General features: G+C 41.1%; 1 pseudogene; it reads left to right on the forward strand.

Moving 5' to 3' along the window:
* Positions 1–10237: 10237 nt before the first annotated feature.
* LOC116930579 lies at positions 10238–12561 on the forward strand (annotated as a pseudogene).
* Positions 12562–14037: the final 1476 nt, after the last annotated feature.

Genomic DNA, 14037 nt, shown 5'->3' on the forward strand with positions numbered 1-14037 from the left:
ACATACGTAAGAACTATCAGCTATATCTACAGTACTATTATTATAAACTTTTACTACTCTATAAGGACCTTTATATTTAGATGTAAACTTCCTACTATCGCCATCCTTAACTACACGAATATCTAATAAGACTTTATCACCTACAACATATTTCTTTTCTTTTACTCGTTTGTTATATTGTTCGCGCTGGCGATTCCGAGCTTTCTCGGTTTCTTTGCGAACTCGTTGGAAGCTATAACGCAAGCGATCGTTTAAATTCCCTACATAATCAGAGGCCGATTTAAAAGTTGAAGGAGAAGCATCTAGAAATTCGTTAATAGGGATATTAGGATCTCTAACGTGCACTAAATAATAAGGGGTTTCAAGTGTCGAAGAATGCGTAGAACTACGGTATGCAAATAAAACATCATCCAACATTTCTTCCCAATTAGCATGTTGTCCATCTTTTAATTCTTTTCTTAACATAGAGGTCAATGTTAGATTAAATCTCTCGGTCTCACCATTACTAGCCGGATTGTAGGCAGTGGTGAGCCTTTGATCAACATTTAACTTTGTACAAAAAAAGCGGAACAATTTCGATGTGAAATTTCTTCCACGATCAGAGAGAATGGCTTTTGGCATTCCATGCCATACAATAATGGTTTTATATACACACTCAGCTGTGGTTTGGGCAGTTTGATCTTTCAATGCTACTGCTTCTACCCAGCGACTAAAATAATCAGTGATAACTAAGATATAACTATTTCCATTAGGAGAAACGGGAGTAATAGGGCCTAAGAAATCCATACCAATCACTTGAAAAGGGGCTTTTGCAAGTTCATGGGGATGTAATAGGGCTCTATAAGTTGATGCCGTATTAGCGGTACAAATTTCACAAGCTTGACAATATTCTAATATATCTTTCCTCATTGTAGGCCAATAATAATTGTTCTTGACCTTCAAATAAGTTTTATAAAAAGCTAAATGCCCACCCATCGGCGCATCGTGTAATTCTTTCAACACTAGATGGCGGAGGGAGTAAGGCAAGACTAACTGATGATTAATTTCATTACGTTTACTATCCTTTGAAGGCAATTCCTGCCGATAAAGCGTACCTTCAATAATTTCAAAATATTCAATTTCTTAAGCCCAATCCGGCTTGGATTGGCTAAATTTCTCGTCAAGTACTCCTTTCTCTAGATAATTTCGAATATCTATACAAAGTTCATCTTCGAGTTGTTTTTCGGAAATTAACTTGATATTATTTGGTACTGGTTGAATACTAGCAACTTTTAAACGGGATAAACAATCTGCATTCTGATGAACACGTCCAGGCCTATATTTCAATTCATAATTCGTTGCGGCTAATAATATAGCCCATCTACCTAACCTACCATTATTATCTTTCTGATTTTTAAGCCATTGCAAAGGTCGATGGTCACTAATGATTTCAAAAGGTTTATCTAATAAGTAATGGCGGAAGTATTTAATTGCATCAACTACAGCTAATGCTTCTTTCTCTGTGGTACTGTACTTCATTTCGGCTTTTGTTAATTGTCTACTAGAATAGGCTATTGGATGTTCTTGCCCATCTTGCATTTGCGATAATACCGCTCCAATTCCATACTCACACGCATCAGTAAAAAGCAAAAATTTTTCGTTAAAATTTGGATATGCGAGAACTGGGGGAGTTACTAGAGAATTGCGCAACTTCTCAAAGGCAACCTGTTCCTCAGTTCCCCACGCAAATGGTTTCCTACTTAGATCTTTATGCGTTAATCGAGTTAACGGCTTAGCAATTGAACCAAAATCTTTAATAAATCTTCTATAATATCCGGCAAGTCCAAGAAATGATCTGACTTCGTCAACAGAAGTTGGTGTTTTATAATTAACGATCTTATCAATTTTACTTGGATCGGGTTTAATACCGTCCGTTGAGATTACATGACCTAAATAATTTACTGAACGCTTAGCGAATTGACATTTATCAAGTTTTAACTTTAAATTGGCTGTTTTTAAAAGGTTAAAAATTTCTCGAATATCATTTAAATGATTTTCAAATGTATCTGAAAAGATAAAGACGTCGTCCAGATAAACTAACGCTTTACTTCCTCAGACGTCTCTCAGTACATAATTCATTAGCCTTTGGAACGTGGCAGGTGCATTGCACAAACCAAACGCCATTCTCTCGAATTCATAAAGATTATTTTCTACAACAAAAGCTGTTTTCTCGATATTTTAATCATGAACTTGAATCTGCCAATAACCGGAAGCTAAATCAAGGGTTGTAAAGAATTTCTTTCCATATCATTTGTCTAAAGTTTCATCGATGCGTGGCATGGGAAAAGAGTCTTTTTTTGTAATGCTGTTTAATTTCCTATAATCAACGCAAAATCTTATTTCTCCATTCTTTTTCTCTACAAGCACCACGGGTGAAGCCCATGGAGATTGCGAGTATCTGATGACCTTTGCATCTAGCATCTCCTGCACTTTATCTTCCAATAATTTCCTTTGATTATTAGTAACTCTATATGGGCGTTGTCGAATGGGGCCTCTTCCTTCTGTATCAATTGTATGTTTAATGAGATTGGTATTCCCTAGTTCTGAATCTTTTGAAGCAAACAAGTCGTGAAAGTCATTTAATAATTAGGAGAGTGGTGCTTGAAATTCCGGGTTGACTTCCGAAATTACAATAGGCTCTCGTGATTCTATGGGCTTAATTTCTGATGTATTTAACGCTACTTTTCCGATAATCTGCTGGGCAATTTCGATAACGCCTAACTTGGTGTTTCGTGGAATTGTGACTTGCTGTAACGAATGATTCTCGACTATAATGTTATATGCTCCATCTCCCGATACCTTTCCTATAAATTCTTCAATATAAATTCCATCTGGCAAATTCTCACATGGTGTGAAGATAAATGCCGAATTCAGAGGTACATACGGAAATGAACCCTTCAATTGGCCTACAGTTACTAGCGACGTCTGACGAGGTAACGTCGTCTTTTTTACTGCTGTAACTGCCATTTCCGGCACCCTAAAAATAGAAGAGGGGCCTTGCCCATCTCTAGCTAAGTAAATACTCTTTGTTTCTCCATCAAGCTGAAAACCATGCTTCTGGATTGCGTCCCATCCAAGGATACAATCTTCAGAAACACCGTTTGTAACGATAAATTCTTGCTGTAAAATTGTCTCCCCGTATCCAACGGGCAGAGTCACTTTTCCCAGCGTATGTAACGTATTTTCTCCTACATCATATAAATCGAAGTCAAGCTGGCTGCAGATCGCCTGACATCTAGGGGGTAATTTCTTAAATAAACGTTCATGTATAATGCTTTTAGACGTGCCTGTATCGAATAATGCTTGGAACGGGACCTGGAAAATCTTTAACGGAATTCTTGGAGTCGATTCATTCGTAATTGTTGTTAATTTTGCGACTTGTCGGGATTTTAGAGGAGGCTCTTCATCAACTGACCCGAAGTTACAGTTGATTCCTACTGGTTTTCCTAATGTTGAGGAGTACCGGGAATGTTAGGTCTATTATTGTTTCTGAACTTAGGACAATTGTTAGATCTATGCCCGATGTCACGGCAAGAATAACAAATAGGCGGCTGAGCTTGTTCTAGTGCTTGGCGTTGATAACGGCGACAATCTGCCTGAATGTGACCTCGGTAACCACAAAAATTGCAAATAACTGACGACTGTAAAGGTCGATTATTGAAATCATTCGGAGGTCTGGGGGCTGGCGGACTACTGATTCTAGAACTATTTTGGGAGTTTACAAATTGTCTATTTCCATTATTGTTATTAAAGCGCTGCGGTGGTGCTCTCACGTTACCGTCTTGCTGATTAGCCATGGGCGATTGAAACGAGACCTGTTTTCTATACTGTGTATCTGGTGGATACGAGACGTCTTTCCTATTGAGATGGAGTTTCTTTACGCTCTGCACGAGTTCACTAAGAACGTCCCTAATCTGCTCACTTTCAGTTTTCTTTTCAACAACAGGCTTGTCTTCATGGCGAACGTTAGCAACTGTCTTCATCATTATTTCTTTCTGATCTACTATCATTTGCTTAAGCTCTGTCAATTCTGCGCTATTGGTTCCATGTGTGCCATCAATAGACCGAATAAACTCCTGCCTTTCACGATCTGTTTCTAACGCTTCTAGTCTACTAGCATACGTCCGTGTTGAAGTAACTAGTTCGCCAAAATCCTTAAAGTCCTTATATTTAACTTTTGTCTGTAGTTTGGGATCTAAGCCTTCAATAAATTTCTGCATTAAAATAATTGCAAAAGACGTCTCAGAGTGAGCTACAGGATATGCACGCTTGAAAATTTCCTGAAGTCGAAGGGCATAATCAACGATTTTCTCGCCTGGCTTACGCTTAGCTTTATTAAATTTCTTAAGATATAAGTCAACATTTTCATCGCCGTGAAAATGATCGAGCAAAGCTTCTTTGACCGAATCATAATCATGCGGAAGATCTTTCAAAATGGCCTGAATTACGGAAAGCTCTGTCTGTTAATTTAGCACGAAGCATTTGGACAATTTTCTCTCCTGACCATCCTGATGGGTTTACTATAGCTTCGAAAGATTCTAGCCAAGAGTCGAAACGCGTAAGTGGAATTCCGGAAAACGAGGGAAGTAACTGCAAACGGGAAAAGGTATGCTGATTATTCTGGAAATCATCAAGATCTCTAGCTGTAGCTGCTCTACTAGGGGAAGGACATTGAGCCATGTTCTTAGGATTTGTTTCTTGCGCTCTTAAGCTCTCCTGTCTTGAATTGTGAGATTGTGTTGAAATGCTGCTCGTAGATGATCGAGATTCGCTGTAACGTCTGCGACGCTCCTGGGTGGTGTAATCAGTATGCGTGGGCGTCGGGTCGAACATCGAGGACGGGAAAAGCGAATAGGGCGGTGGTCGGCGAATCGCACCTGTCGTGGACGTCGAACGGTCCTCTCCTCTTGACGGTGTGCTGGTTGTTGGGCCGCGGGTTGCTGAGGTACGTCCTCCGCCGTATGGGATTGTAGGAACCATTGCAATCGGACCTTGATTTGGGAGAGTGTTGGTTTGATATCCTCTGCCAGCTGCACGTTGTTCGGGTTGACCGCTCCCGGGAAGTTGTCCAATTTCTCAGCAACGAGTTGATTTCCGGAACTAGCGGTTCCAGCGGAGTCAGCAGGCGTAGCTCCCGCAGGTAGAAGATTAGGTTGCGGATGTCTATCAGGAACGACTGTTGATGGGTCCGTAGCTGCACTTCCAAGTGGGAGGATAACTCTCTCACTTCGTTCGTTAGATGTAGGTAGCGTTCTTCTCGGTGCCTGATGGAAGTTCCAAAATTCTGAAATGAGGCTAAGATTGTCTCGTGTTTCTGTGGTGTCACGCCTTGCAGTTCCGTGATGCAGTGAATTTGACTCAGCAGAAATATCAGGAATTCACTCGCATGTGATGTGAAGATCGACGTCAGCACGGACGCTTGGGCTTCCGATTGGGTTGTTTTCTTCACCTGTGCGTGTAGTTTCACCTGTAGGATCGACGTCAGATGTCTCAGCAGAATCGTTGGTTCTGTCCACACCTTCGTTGGATTCGGGTCGGGTAAATAGTGGTTCGATAGACGGATGTCTTGAATCAACCAAATAAGCTGTACCCAGATCTTCGGATCGGTCGACTGAAAGTCCGCTTCTCTCTCCTTCAGGCTCTTGATCGCAAGGATAAGGTACGGAAGCTGGCTCGTTTTGGGCTGGAATATCTTCTGTTGATTGTTCTTGATTTTGTTGAATAGATGTCGTAGGCTCAGGTTCAGTTGATTTTCCATTCGGGGAGTCCCTCGTGAAAAACCCTAACACAGTTTTTGCTACTGAACTAGACTTAGGCGAAACTTTTGGAGGACACTAAGCTGGAGAAATACGCGCAGCAATTCTAGCAAAAATAGAGGGTGAACGCTTCCCTGAAACGGTACCAGAGGCAAAACTACCTCTGGGTTTCCGTCTCGAAACAGTATCAAGACGAGCTACGGCTTCGTACGCAACGTTAGATCTAAGCTTACTTAACTGAGAACTAACTCTAGATGGTTGTGTACTTACAACCGAAGAAGCGGGTTTACTAGCCGGTTCAGAAATTGGTTTGGGAGTGGTACAAGCTGGACATGTATCAGGTGCAATTTGGGGTTCAACATGCAACTTATCGAAATTAAGCAATTAGCAAATTCAAGAATTTGCACTGATAGAGTTTCCATGTCTAAACGTTGTGGAAGTTGCCGAACGACTCTGTTTGTCGGAAATGTGGGTTCATCACGAAACCTCGCATTTCGGGAGTGGTCACAGACGCTGATGGCCTGTCGCAACTCGGCACGAGCAACCAATCAAGAGATGTTTTATTAATTGATTGATTATGACGTGTAAGCAACCAATCAACTGATTGTTTATTTATTGTGCGATATGCGCATCAGTTGCAGGTGTTCATTGAGGTCAGCTAAAAGCGTGGATGACTTCATCTCCGGATTTACAAACAATTTTTCAAGGAAGTAAACAGGAAATACGTTGCAATTGTAGACGTTAACATAAGGGAAAGGCGGATATCGTAAGTGAAAAAGGGAGTAACATAAGATCATAAAATGTGGGCATGTTGAGTTTCGTTACAATACCAAACTTTGCAGCCCTTGCGCACCTTTTGCACTTACTTTTGAAGAGGAATGCTGAATGGAGATGGACCGAGCGTCAAGAAGGCGCAAAGAACAGGATCGTCGAGCGCTTGACCTCGGCTCCTGTTCTGGCTCATTTCGATGACGTTCGGGAAGTCACCATCCAGACAGACACAAGTCAAATCGGGCTCGGGGCAGTATTGTCACACGATGCTGTTGAGGGGCATCGGCCCGTCTCTTTGATTAGCCGGAAGCTGAGTGATGCAGAGACGCGCTATCACGCAAACGAGCTGGAGTGTTGGCAGTTGTTTGGGCATTAAAGAAATTCTGCACTTACATTTATGGTCGGCATTTCATTGTGAAAACGGATAGTTCTTCTGTAAAATGGATGATGGGGAAAAAGGAGTTAAAGGGCAAATTTTCCAAGTGGGTGCTTGATCTCCAAGAATTTGATTTTTCCATTGAGCATGTCAAAGGAGTAGACAATCAAGTAGCAGACGCCCTGTCTTGGAATCCGGCAGAGGCGATTGTCGAAACCAGCGATTCTCAGACAGAGGAAACTTGCTGTATATTGCCGTAAATATGCCTGAAACTGGCTTAGCATCCAATGAGATCGCCCTCTTGCAACAACAAGACGGCCAACTCCAACCAATTTTCGTCTCCTTGAGTTCCCCAATTCCAAACAATATGTCTCAACGGTTTTTTATTCGGGGTAAAATCTTCTATAAAAAAATAGTCATTCGGGTAGAAAATTTCTTTTAGTTGTTCCCTCCATCCTACGTCGTAAGGTCCTTGATTCTTGTCATGATTTCCCCTCATCTGGGCACCAGGGAGTAGAGAAAACTTTATTTAGGATTAAAAGTAGATTTTGGTGGCCACGGCTGGGTAGGAGTGTAAAAGTGTTCGTCCAATCTTGTCTTTTCTGTCAAAAACACAAACATGCTATTGGTCACGTGATTGGTAAGCTCCTCCCCATCGAGCCACCGTCATCCCCATTCCATCTCATCGGTGTCGACCATTTAGTTCCATTTAAGAGTACATCTGCAGGATATCGCCACATCATCGTCGCGATCGACTATTTGACTCAGTGGATCAAGGTACAGCCTGTTCCAGATACGTCGTCCAAATTTGCCATTGTTATTTTTGGAGCAAAATATCCTCTTCCGGCATGGAACACCTCAGCGCCTAATTTCGGATCAGGGCACGGCTTTCACCTCGAAGTTGTTTTCTGACTGGAAAAGCAGATGGAATATAGACCACGTTTTTGCGACCGCAGAGCATCCGGAAACCAATGGGCTGGTTGAACGTGTGAACAGGAATTTGACCCTTGCTTTCTGTGCCTTTGTTAATACGACCAATGATGATTGGGATTTGCATCTGTCCGCGGCAGCATTTGCCATTAATACTGCTAGACAGGCCACTACGGAAATAACTCCCTTTGAACTAGTGCATGGTCGTCTCCCAGTCCTGTTTATTGAGAATATGTTTCCCTGGCCGGATAAAGAGAAGGAGTCGCACTCGCAATTTTTGACGCGTATTGCGGATTTAAGGATGGCAGCGCGGGTGCAGATTCTTAGGAAGCAATGAAGAGCAAAAGAACGCGTCGATAGACGAAGGAGAGTGGACACCGAGCTCCTACTGGGCGATCTTGTCCTTGTTCGCCGAAAGCTCCATAAGAAGAATCTTACAAAAAAATTGTTGCCCAAGTTTATCGGACCGTTGCAAGTGGTGAAAAAGGTGTGTCTGACAACATATTTGGCGGAAGATCTGCCCGCGCGCCGGAAGAAAAATTCACATCGACGGTTTAACGCTCATGTCTGCCAGATTCGTCGGTTCTTGAGTGGGAGGAGTCGGAAGACATAACGGTAGACGAATCATTGTCATCGACATCCTCATCAAGTGACGTAAGCTAATCGGAATCGGAGAATGAGCCACCGGAAGCCCCACCAATAATTACGTCATAACCTGCTACGAGGATTGGGCGACAAACAAGACGGCCGGCGTGGATGAGGCACTACCACACATGACCGTACACGCACTTCTTTCGCTATGTATATATATATACATATTTTTTCAATTATCTAGCTGTGTTTTGCCTTGTGGTATGTGTCCCTTTTTGTTTTGTTTTGTTTTTTCTTTTTCTTTTTTTTTTGCGGGGCTCTTACGTGGGCGGTGTGCCTAAGCTACAACTAATTCAAGTACTTAATATTTTTTTTTCTTTTTTGGGTGGGGGGAGGAGGGGGTAATTTTAGAGCCAAGGGAGGGTATAGTATTCTGAAGGGATGGTAAAAGTAGGAAATTTCGAAGTTCTTTGTTTTGCTTTTCTTTTGTTTAAATCAGTTGCGTTCGTCTTGTTCCCTTTTGTGTTTGGTTTTGTTTGTTCTCTTTTTTTTTAATGGCGAACTTCGACTCAGGAAGAGCCGAATGTTACGTGTATCACCCTGTTTGCATACTGCTCGGTAGATGGCAGGTCGATCAGTGGCCGGAATTCACCTGTCTGTCAGAGATGACAGTTAGTTAGTTCTTGAATCCGGCTACCGGCAGACCTAAAGAAGAAGCTTCGCGAAAGTCGGCTACTCTTGGCGTATTGTGGATCTACCTCTGTGTTCTTAAATAAATTGTGCTCTGAAATTAACGGTTGGCATTTGTTCTTGGTTTATTCGGCTCGACGAGTGCAACAGTATACACCCAACGCACCATTTCGTAAACAAGTTTCGTTCCAAAACCCCACTTTTAATCGCGAAAAGAATTGGAATTATTCTCCCTCACGTTTTGGTAGTAACGACAACACCACTCAGCACTTTTCGAGATTTCCGAATAGACCTAGAAATTTTACTTTGTCCTTTTCAAGTCTTTGTAGTGATTCCCCATACAGGCCCTCACAACCTTTGATGACTTGCAATTTTTGTGGATATTGAGGCCACACTCAGTCTACTTGTCGCAAATTTCAACGCCAGAATCTGGAACAGGCACAACCCCCTATTTGTTATTCTTGCCGTGAAATAGGTCACATATCTAATAATTGTTCTAAGATAAGAGAACCAAATAGACCTAACATTCCAGGCCCACCTCAACGCCAGGGAAACCACTGGGGATCAACTGTAGCTTCGGGTCAGTTGATATCGAGCCTCCTTTAAAATCCCGACAAGTCGCAAAATTAACAATCATTACAAATGAATCGACTACAAGAATTCCATTAAAGATTTTCCAAATCCCTTTACAAGCATTATTTGATACAGGCACGTCTAAAAGTATTATACTTGAGAGATTCTTTGATAAGTTGCCTTTAATTTGTTTTTTAATAAGAGGTCAAGTGATCTGCAGTCAGCTTGATTTTGATTTATACGGTGTAGGGGAGAAAAAATTGCCCGTTGGATACGGAGAGTCAGTTTTAAGACAAGAATTTATTGTAACCAACGGTGTTACAGAAGACTGTACAGTGCCGGCAGAGTCATTAACTATGGTTACACGACTCTTATGGTGGAAGATTCTCTCGGAGACGGCGTCGTCTTGATGGGTCCTCTAAGGACATGCCTCCTTCAAACTCTATTCCGCCCATTCGAACCCTTCACAAGTCTGAGCGCATCTAGCGGTGATAGTCTCAAACTCTCAGTCTCAACGTAGAACATAAAATGGTGAAAGCTAAGCCATAGTCACGTAACTGTGTAGTTTCCAATTGCATTAATAGGTATTCAGGAAACGACGAAAATAGAGAGAGTTATACATTATTTGGAGTGCCAAGCAATAGTTTGAATACATGGCAAGAGCTAATGCCAAACGTAAAATTACAGAAAACGTCGAGGCTGTGCATTTTGACGATTCTGATATTGTCAAAGGGTACGATATTCTAGGTTTGTTTCATCCTTTCAGCCACTGGAGATTAAGTGCAGGTTAAAATCCTAAGTATTATCTCGGTAATTTTAATATAAAGTTAATGCATATTTATTTTTAAATAATTGGGTAGGGGAGAACGGGGTCAAACTGGACAACAAATTTCTTTCCTCTTTATTTAGATTTCTATGTTCTTTTTCTAATATTTATTTTTAGTTAATGGTGCAGCACCTTCTTGGGTAACTCCACAATTTTTTTGTAATTTTTAAGTCTTAAAATAAATGAGTTATAAGGATTTTAATGAAGCCGGTTTTTTTTTTGTTTTTATTTAAACAGCGGGGCGAAACTGGACAGGGACGGTGTGAGATTGGACACTGCCAGTTTTCCTCATAAGGAGACATAAAATAAATTTAAAAAAAATATTGGTAGACTGCTTATTCAATATTTTATTCATTCATATTGAAATATTTGCAATAGAAATGAAAAATACAGAGTTATGTCATTTTTACGAAATAGGGGGCTGAAATGGACAATTTGTAGGCGGGTAGAGTAAAATGGGAGGGCTTAACAGAGTATCGAGTATCGATTTGTCAAACGGGCGTATATGGCTTCTCCACAAGCACCTCCCACTCCAATATCGAAGTTGTCCGATATGACCCCAAAACTGTGTGTCCAGAATGACCCAACCCGGTGCTATTTAGTATTTCGTTAATAACTTAACACTGGAAAGGCATTAAAATTTAAGTTTTTTATCAATCATTAAAGAAATGAATTGGCTATTTCACGTATCATTATTTTATTCATTTGTAGTGTTTTTCACTTTAAAAATGCTTACAGTAATAGGGAAGAATATGACATCAAACAGGGCCATTTTTTTAATTCTGTGATAACAAGAACAATAATGATTCGATTTTAATCAATATTTTTTCTAGAACGTTAAACATTGCAGTCTATACAAAAATTAAAAAAAAAAAATTTTTTTCCCGTAACATGTAGCACTTAGGGTCTTTGTCCAATATGACCCGTGTCCAAGTTGACCCCGTTCTCCCCTAATTTTCTATACAGAAGTTGGCATTGAACAACCAAAAGTAAGGAAAAAAGCTTTGCAAGATGTGACTTATGCTACCAATCTACCGGCTTCCACACTACACATATTGGCAAATGTTCCTATAACTGTCAACCAGCCCCCTCTGAAAAGGTCTCGTGTTAGTAAATTACTCACTACTGAGAGGTATGTGTTGGATCAGTCTTCTCATCTGAACGACCAGTTTTATTTAATTTGTTCTTGTCCAAACATTCTATCCGAACACAGGAGTAAAGTGCTACAGCTTGTGGACCTGTATGGTATAGCTGTCAATGAACACGGTGTTTCTCAGCCAGTCGCATTCATTCCTACTCACCAACTTCCCACAGTCGCTTCTTCTCTTCCACCACAGTCGCTTGGTACTGCTTCCACATCTTTTGATTTATTTGTCGAGTACATTGAGCCAGTAACACCCAAGGTATTTCTTTCATTAACATAGCATAGCTTGTTACTTGAAGTTGTTTTTTTCTAATTCATTTATTTTATCCAGAAGACGGTGATATCTCATTTTGATAAGCAAGCTGCCGAACAGTCCCAGAACGAAGGTGTTGATCAGATACCGAACGTCCAGCAACCGATGGCTCAAGTAATAGAAGAACTGATCCAGCCTACGATGGAATCTCTTGTTGATGAGCAGGCTGACCAACCAACCCAAAACGAAGATGGTCAAATGCCGACCGTCCAGCAACCAATGGCTCAAGTAATAGAGGAAGTGATCCAGCCTACGATGGAATCTCTTGTTGATGAGCAACAACCAACTCTGATTAATTTCACTGATTACGAGACTTTTCGTTGGAATATTCAATTTCGAGGATCACAAGAATGGACTTGGTCATTCACTAATGGCCTTCTGTTGTGTACTACCAATCACTTGTCAAGTGAAAGGAAATTAATTACAAAGATTGACCACGTTATTTACAAAAACGAAGTAATGCTTTATGTGGAAAGCAAACAAGTTACTTGTAATGTAAACAGTCACTTCTCTACAATTAATCAGTGGACATCTATCATCGAAAATTTATAAATCGAGAAGCCTGAATAACCTCCTCTTGTCCAAGCAAAAAGCTAAAGTAAAAGCTAAATTTAAGGAAGGAAAGCTCGCTTAATGTATTGCATTTAAAAATGTTATGTGATCGATGTGGACACCATAATAAAATCAGTTGGTTGCTTTCAATTCAATAATTGTTATAAATTATTTATTTGTGTATCGTACAAAACAACCCAATTAAGGTAGTAAACAAGTAAAGTAGCAAAGTAATAGATAAAAGTGCCCCAAAATGTATAAATGTTGTTGGAAATTTCAAATGTGGGCAGCAACTCAGCAAGGGTGGCGCGTCGCGCGTGACACATAGTATCGTTACACACCCACTAGGTGGCAGGATTGGATGCGAGGCCATCAACACAAGACGACGACAAAAGCTAATGGAAGCCATTAACGTTGAGTCCGGTAACCATAGTTAATGACTCTGGTGCCGGTCCACTTATACGACCGCCTACTCATACGACCAACCCGGTTATACGACCACCCTTCTGCTTGCACCACTTTTTGGCGCGAACAGCCCCTGTTCAAACTTTTATGCCGCTAAATGTACCGCCAGTTGCATTATTTTAATCCCTTTTCGAGGTCTATTTTTTTTAATGACTATTGACTTTCATTAAGGTGAGAGGGCTGGACTTTTTTGAACAAAAGTGCGTTACGTCAGCCAGTGTTCTGTTGTAAATGGATCAGAACGCATCGCTATTGTACTTGTGAAGAATAGGAAAAGTAAAAGAAAATGTATATCCGCGTAACAAGACTCTTAATGCTAGGCGTATTTTTTCTAGTCTTGTTTCTATTTGATTTGAGCCTACATTTTTAATATTTCATACACTTTTGTACTGAGACAAGCCAAACGATATCGCATCATATCAAATTAAAATCAGTCGTCCCCTGCTAATCACTACTATAGCGTCCGACCAGTCATGCGACGACCGCTGCAACAGGTGGTCGTATAAGTGGACCGGCACTGTATCCTTGGATGGGATGCAATCCAGAAACATGGATTTCGGCTTGATGGAGAAGCCAAGAGCATTTATTTAGCAAGAGATGAGCAGGGCCCTTTAGCTACCTCTAGGGTACCAGACATGGCAATTACAACGGTAAAAAAGCCGACGCTATTTCGTCAGACGTCGCTGGTAATTGCAGCGCAAATGAAAGGTTCATTTCCGTATGCCCCCCCTAAAACAGCATTCATATTCACCCCAGAAGAAAATTGGCCGGCAGAAATATATATCGAAGAATTCATTGGAAAAGTATCGGGAGATGGAATGTATAATATTGTAGCGAATGGTTTCTTGCTAGTTCAAGAAATACGAGAGTGGCGTGAGAGAGAGAGCTTCGACGCCCGTTCTCACCCTCCGTTATGGGTGTAACGGAGAGACTCGCCATCCGTCAGAAATGGTCATGTTACTTCCTCCAATCGCTTTAGCCTTGAATGGACGGAAGAGCCGAACGATGAAA

This window comes from Daphnia magna, unplaced genomic scaffold, assembly GCF_020631705.1.
Source record: "Daphnia magna isolate NIES unplaced genomic scaffold, ASM2063170v1.1 Dm_contigs096, whole genome shotgun sequence".
Taxonomy (NCBI): Eukaryota; Metazoa; Arthropoda; class Branchiopoda; order Diplostraca; family Daphniidae; genus Daphnia; species Daphnia magna.